The sequence below is a fragment of the Octopus bimaculoides genome, chromosome 5 (genome assembly GCF_001194135.2).
Source record: "Octopus bimaculoides isolate UCB-OBI-ISO-001 chromosome 5, ASM119413v2, whole genome shotgun sequence".
In the NCBI taxonomy this organism is placed as follows: Eukaryota; Metazoa; Mollusca; class Cephalopoda; order Octopoda; family Octopodidae; genus Octopus; species Octopus bimaculoides.
In genome coordinates this window covers 122,887,878-122,894,590 of record NC_068985.1, presented here as the reverse complement: position 1 = coordinate 122,894,590, position 6,713 = coordinate 122,887,878, and the positions used below count along the sequence as shown (strand labels likewise).

At 33.4% G+C, this 6,713-nt stretch overlaps 1 long non-coding RNA gene across 1 annotated transcript in view; it reads left to right on the top strand.

The window, feature by feature from the left end:
- Positions 1-3,816, top strand: part of LOC128247861 (uncharacterized) — a 117,005-nt gene extending 113,189 nt beyond the window's left edge. Inside the window, exon 3 of the long non-coding RNA XR_008264186.1 lies at positions 3,640-3,816. This is a non-coding gene — a long non-coding RNA (uncharacterized LOC128247861). The remainder of the gene's footprint in view (positions 1-3,639) is intronic.
- The last annotated feature ends 2,897 nt before the right edge of the window (positions 3,817-6,713 follow it).

Here is a 6,713-nt window from a genome sequence, read left to right as displayed (position 1 = left end):
TATATATACACACATTCAAGAGGGATGATGAGGATGTATCATGGCTGCTATTCAGTTGGGATTAAACTGGTTAAACTGACAATGTATGGAGCGAACAATTAGCTTGGTTCCCTGTTAGACATGGTTGCAGTCAAAACGGAAGTTGATCGGAATTTTGTGATGCCCTATCCCTAACTACTCACTCCTGTATGGGTAGATTCACCTTGTTTGTTTTACTGAATTTTAAATATGTCATATTATATTGTATTGCATTTTTTTCTACTTCCTCCATTCAACGTTTTAGCTTCATTTACGTTTTTTACATTTTCAAGTAATTTCTCGATTTTTATCTTCACTTATCAACTCTTATATGATGCAATTTATTATCTAAAATGCTTTGCACCGACGTGGAAGCGAAATTTCCGAATAGCCGCCAGCTATTAAATTAAATCACAAGTTTAGATAAAACAATGCGACGTTTTGTATTTTTCGTAGAACAGAGAAACCAGAATAGAACAAGGTTTTTCTACCTTACAAAGAATGGAAAAAACAACCAATAAGAGAGTAGTTGACATCATATGGAAAACTCTTCGCGAAAAGAAAAAAATCCGACAGATATGTATGATGACTACCGGTTATGTGTACGTCCTTCGAAGTCGAATAATCGTAAATAGTCAACACGGAGATGCACGTGATTGAGACAACGAAACAATACTAATACACACCCAGTTCAAGCTTCGGCAGTACATATTCTCACATTGGAATATTGGTACACACACACACACACACACACACACACACACACACACACACATATGGTTGAAGCTGAAATCTTTTCTTATAACATTATACATATTGACGTAAGGCGGCGAGCTGGCAGAATTGTTAGCGCGCCGTGCGAAATGCTTCGCGATATTTCGTCTGCCGCTACGTTCTGAGTTCAAATTCCACCGAGGTCGACTTTGCTTTTCATCCTTTCGGTGTTAATAAATAAAGTACCAGTTCAGTAGTGGTGTCAATATGACCGACTGTCCTCCTCCCCACAAAATCCAGACCTTATACCTATAGTGGAAAGGATTATACATATTAATTCTTTATTGCTCACACGAGGCTAAACATAAAGAGGACATACAAAGGGTTTAAGTTGATTACATCGACCCCAGTGCATAACTGGTACTTATTTTAATTGATCCCGAAAGAATGAAAAGCAAAGTCGATCTCGGCGGAATTTGAAATCAGAACGTAACGGCAGACGAGATAACGCTAAACATTTCGCACGGTGTACTGACGATTCTACCAGCTCACCACCCTAAAGGATTATACATATTGACGAAAAAGACTGTCTACTAAGAATCAAACATATTGTGCTGACTCAAAAACCTTCCCAGAAATCAATCGATAAATCCAACTTTATTAATAAGAAACGCTCCAAGAGTTTTACCAATCGTTACGAAAATTTTCAAATATCTATCAAATATTTGTTATTGTTTTTGTTTTTTGTTTTTTTTTTGTCTCCGTACAAAAGAAATTACATACACCTAAAGACTGTAATTTTATGATTTCTAAAAAATACTTTTATGGACTTCTAAAAAATAAAATTGACGTTTTCCTTTAATATTTTCGAAAACATTTTAGTTATTTTTTTCTCCGTTAATCTAGCCTTATGTAATGTAATTAGCTCTCTACCATGTTTTGCCCTGATCAAGAAGCAACAAATCCGAAACAGCTATCTGTAACGAGAAAGAGTATATATGTCAAAATTCAATTAAATTATTAAAACTAAGGGAAGAAAACGAAATGCGTCGATTTGTTCTCAACTTACGAGGGAAAAAACAGGAGAACAAAGCTACCCTTGCAAACGGTAAAAGATTAGCTAACAGCATATCTGAGTGTGTTTGTGCGTGTGATTATGTGTGTATGTGTTCCTGTATGTGCACATATATTTAATATAGTTTGTATATAAACTGAATATTGTTTTTCCATATTTCTGATTGTACGTGTTGACTGCATGCTGCGTGTGGTGGATAATGTGCAACAGTTCATCATAGACTATACAGTTATCTACAAACCGAAGGATGTCTTACTCCAATATCACTCAATACATAACGATGTTTATTAGCATTGTGTTTATTTCCATTTCTCAGAATGTAATAACCAATTTCTAAAGCGTCATTTATCTGTTCCCAATTTGTCTGTGCTTATCTCTTTCCGCAAATACAGTCAGCAATTCTATAAAATGTTCTTCCAAAGATATATCTAAATCAGCAAAAAATTATAAGCAATAATTGCTTTTTAGCTCGATGCATGTTGTATTAAAAATCAAAAAACAATTTTTTCGTTACGTAAAACGTAAATTTATTCTTCATACATTTTGGAAAATTTTTTTTACTCGGTTTTAATGCTTATTTTTGTTACATTTCGCCACTTTTGTTTACTTTTTAAATTTTTTATATACATATAAAGGGAAACCGTATATTCATGAACTATTTCTTAGTAAAAGGGAACAAAATGATTTTTTTTAAATTCAGAATTAAGATAATTGCAGAATATCAAAAAGCGTTTTGTGTAAATCACTTATGTTTCTTTTCCCCCTTTTTAAGATATCGTTGTTATTGTTGTTGTTCAAATGCAATTTTTATGGAGAATAGCACTTTATAAAGTGCTATTAACAAAGCCATTATCTTACATTGTGTTGCGAATTTCTGCTAGCTATTTTATTGAACGGCGGCAAAAGCATTTTACTTTTTTAATATTGGCTTCTGTATTGACAAAAGCACAAAAACCCAATCTCGTTTTTTATAGAAAAGTAAACTGTAATATATCTGAGGCTCATCCTGTTGTTGAAGGCTATTAACTGCTTTCAATTGAGACTAGAAAAGGTTAGGTTACAGTCTTTGCTCGTCGGGTGCATTCTCTCTTGAATTACATCACTGGATTCTTTCTCTGCTTATATTAAATGCTATCAACAATGTAAATTAGGAATGACAATATATTTTCATTAAAACAGTACAAAAATAATTTGATATTAACTTACTCCAAGGCTAATTAAGTTTTTTTGGTTAAGATATTAGTAATATAATTTGCTCTCTTATTTTACTATATTCTTGTCTTACAAACAAAAATTCATTTCCGTTCCAGTTGAAATAAATCATCGATAAAACAATTGACGTAGGCTGAAGAGAAAGGCAATAGAGCTTCAGTTGGTGTTTAGTGCCAGATGATGACTGATAAAGCAGACAAGTAACCAAAGGCATTTTATATGTGTGCGAACTTGCTTAACCCCCTATCCTTTACTCTTTCGCTGCGTAATAACAATTTATTTGTTTAGAACAAATGTTGGTATAGGTTTTCAGTTAATGGCTCTTAAGCATATGATTTCGTTTCTCACATGACAGAAGCATATTGCATGTGCATATATATATATATATTGTGGAAAGTGCTATTTTAACACGACTTTCTATCTGATTACTGTGTGGATAGTTTGGAAGGGCAATATTAATACAAGCTCCTTCCATAAAATTAGATGTTGAATTCAGACAAATATTGAATAAGACCGATTGAAGGAGCCATTCGATTAAAAACATCCAGAATTATTCATTATTCAATCGAAAGTGTTTCGTCTTCCTTCATGACAACGCTACATCTATTTTTTCCTTTCAGACACTGCACTGCTTGGCTTGGATACCCTACCATACCTACTACACTCACCTGATCTTGGACTTTCGGGTTACCATTTCTTTTAATCCCTAGAAAATTTTCTTAATGGAAAGAATTTCAGTTATCTGGAAGATTGTATAAACCATTTCGACCAGTTCATGACCTAGTTTTAGGCAATTTCTAAAAGGAGGGGTTCATCAAGCTACCTCAAAATTTGAAAAATATACAGGAAGAAAATGGGACATATGTAGCTGAATAAATGCATGTATAAATATCTGAAATATTGTTCAGAATTTTACTTAAAATACGATAAGAACATTTGTTCCAGCCCAATACAAACATTTTTGCAGGTTTTCTCTTCAAAATTGTTGATACAGATATGGTTCATTATCAACTCGAGTTTCTGTAGGTTGATGTCTGCAAAAATAAATACATATATTGAGTTGTTTCAGTGGGTTTGAGTAAGAAAGGATAGTCTGAATAGAATGTGGGAGGTAATGAACATAGCAAAGACAATTCTATTGAAAGGCGTTATGTAACTTAGGTACCGCAGAAGTTGTGATACTCATTACTTTGTTAGAGGTGCTTGTGGTATAAATGAAGTAAAACATCTTTAACTGGATTTGTCTTACCGACAAAATGCCAGTAATGAATTTATGGACAATAAATAGGCTAAGTCGTTAGAGCAACAATGCTTTGCCGTATTCAATCAAACTTTGTAGGCTCTGAGTTCATATCACGCCGAGGTAATCTTTGCACTTCAACATTTTTGGATCGATATATAAAGTAGCAATCGGGTCCAGTTTTGATGCGCAATGCGTTACGCTGATTAAGCCAGAGAATTGTCAATGGTACACGTATTTGCGGAATACTCAACCATTTGTTAATGTTTTCAAATAGGAATTCATTTGATCAAACCAGTGTATGCTTGCCACCGTAGCCTATAGATGATCGTCTTCTAATATCTTTAGATATAAATATAGATTTCTATGAGCACAAAACTTTCATTACAAAGTGTTATAGTCGACAGAATGTGTTTCAGTCGATGCCCCGCTATATTAGACGTTCCCATTTAATAAACATCTGTTTGACTCCGGACCGTACCTGATTCAGGTAAACTGTGAATAAAAAGCATTGAGTCCGTAATCATCGTGTTTAATAGTGGAGCAATAATGTAGTTTAAACGAGATGATCCCTGCTAGAATACCTTTACTCATATCTCTGCTCACTCAGAGCTGACCTATGGTTTAACAACAAGTGCGAACCACGAATAAAAGAGACTCTAATCTAGCTGCAAAATATCCTACAGATTACACCCAAAAGATATTTTTAAAAATGAAAAAACAAAAAAAAATTGAAAACATTAAAGACTTTAGAAAATAAGACATTAGATAATATAACCTGGGGCACATCATACTTAGAAAAACGAAGTGGCTATCAAGGCTGGAATGCCTTAATCAGGCCTGTTTAATCAGGTTTGACCTAGAAAAACAAAAAACAACTCACCACTATATTACTCTGTTTTATATACAAATTTCTGTATAAGATTGGACAAATGAAACTGTAATACATTCGCAAATAGTATTGTAGTTTTCCGTCAGTCTCGAAGGTTATGATCCAGATGTTGAACCAACTAAATTCATATTCAGAAAGCTATCATGTAAACGGTGGAATATTTCATACACCCATGTGCCCGTAATTTAATTCTCAGATTGAAATAAGATAGGATGTCATTATTAGGCTTGATCTTTAAATTACAGTTTCAAATTCAAGAAGACAGTCAAAAGACCAAGCGGTGTTTTTTTTCTTTTTTTTTCTGTTGCTGTCACAGATTTTGAAATTTCAAAATTAACGGAATTTTTTTTTTTCAAATTCGGTATATTGATGTAGTTTTTCACTCAATATGCGATTTTATTACTCATTTGTTCCAGAAAAAAAAACATTAGAAAACTGCTATAGAGATTTAACGTTTAATCATTCTTACCCATTCAGAAAACAAGAATTTCTTTTTCTTTGTGAAAGCTGTCTATCACAAAATGAACGCAAACCATTAGGAAGAAGTGTTAATAAACAAAGTCAAAAGAAAACATTTCGACGACGAAAGGCGTAAGAATTTTTGAAGTTTTAATAAGTTTTAACGAATAAAGTCATGTGAAACGGTCGAAAACACGTCAATAATTTAAGAAGGAAAAAGCCTCAACGAAAGTTTTGGCGAAAAATTGCAAAATCAAAATAAACTGTACATTAAGGTTTAGGATTAAGGCTTAGAGTTAGTGTTAAGGCTAGGGTTTAGTGTTATGCTTAGCGTTTAGGTTTTGATGCGTAGTCAAAGAAATCACATAGACATACACATTGTCATTCGGGCAGCAGACTATAGCTTCGCCAAGAAGTTTTAATAAGTTTTAATGAATAAAGGTATGTAAAATAGTCGAATAAGCATGTAAACAATTTTAAAAGAAAATACGCTGGTAATGAAAATCCACATGGTGTTGATTTAAACAGACTGCACTTTCGCTTGTAATAATGGAAAAGGGTGCCAATGTGTCTGTCTTTCGATTGGCTAAAATTACCCCAAATTTGCAATAGTTAAAGCTGTAAACTTTTTATTTATTAATTTATGACAAAAACGAATATCATTTTCATAATTAGCATGCAAATCTAAATCGGTACATCAAATTTGAAAATAATAGGAACAAAGTTTTAAAAACAGGAAACTGTGACAGCAACAACGATCTCCGCTACTGGACGAGTTCTTTATTTATTGCTCCTGCCCTACTGGAAAAAAAAAAAAAAAACGATGAAAGACAGACTTGACTTCGGCGAGATTTGAAATTCAGTGAGTAGAGGACTCGAACAAAAGCTCCAGGGTATTCTACCTAATGCTTTAATGATTCTGCCAATTTGTCACTTTGCGAATACAATTCAGTTGGAAAAGAAAAAAAAGTGATTTAACACACTTCACAAATGCATTGAAATAGTGGTGCTTCTTTTTACATTATATACTTTTGTGAACAATAGCTTTTCTTGATTACAGGGTTACAATTGGCCAGCAGAGTCTTCACGTCGTGTGTGTGTGT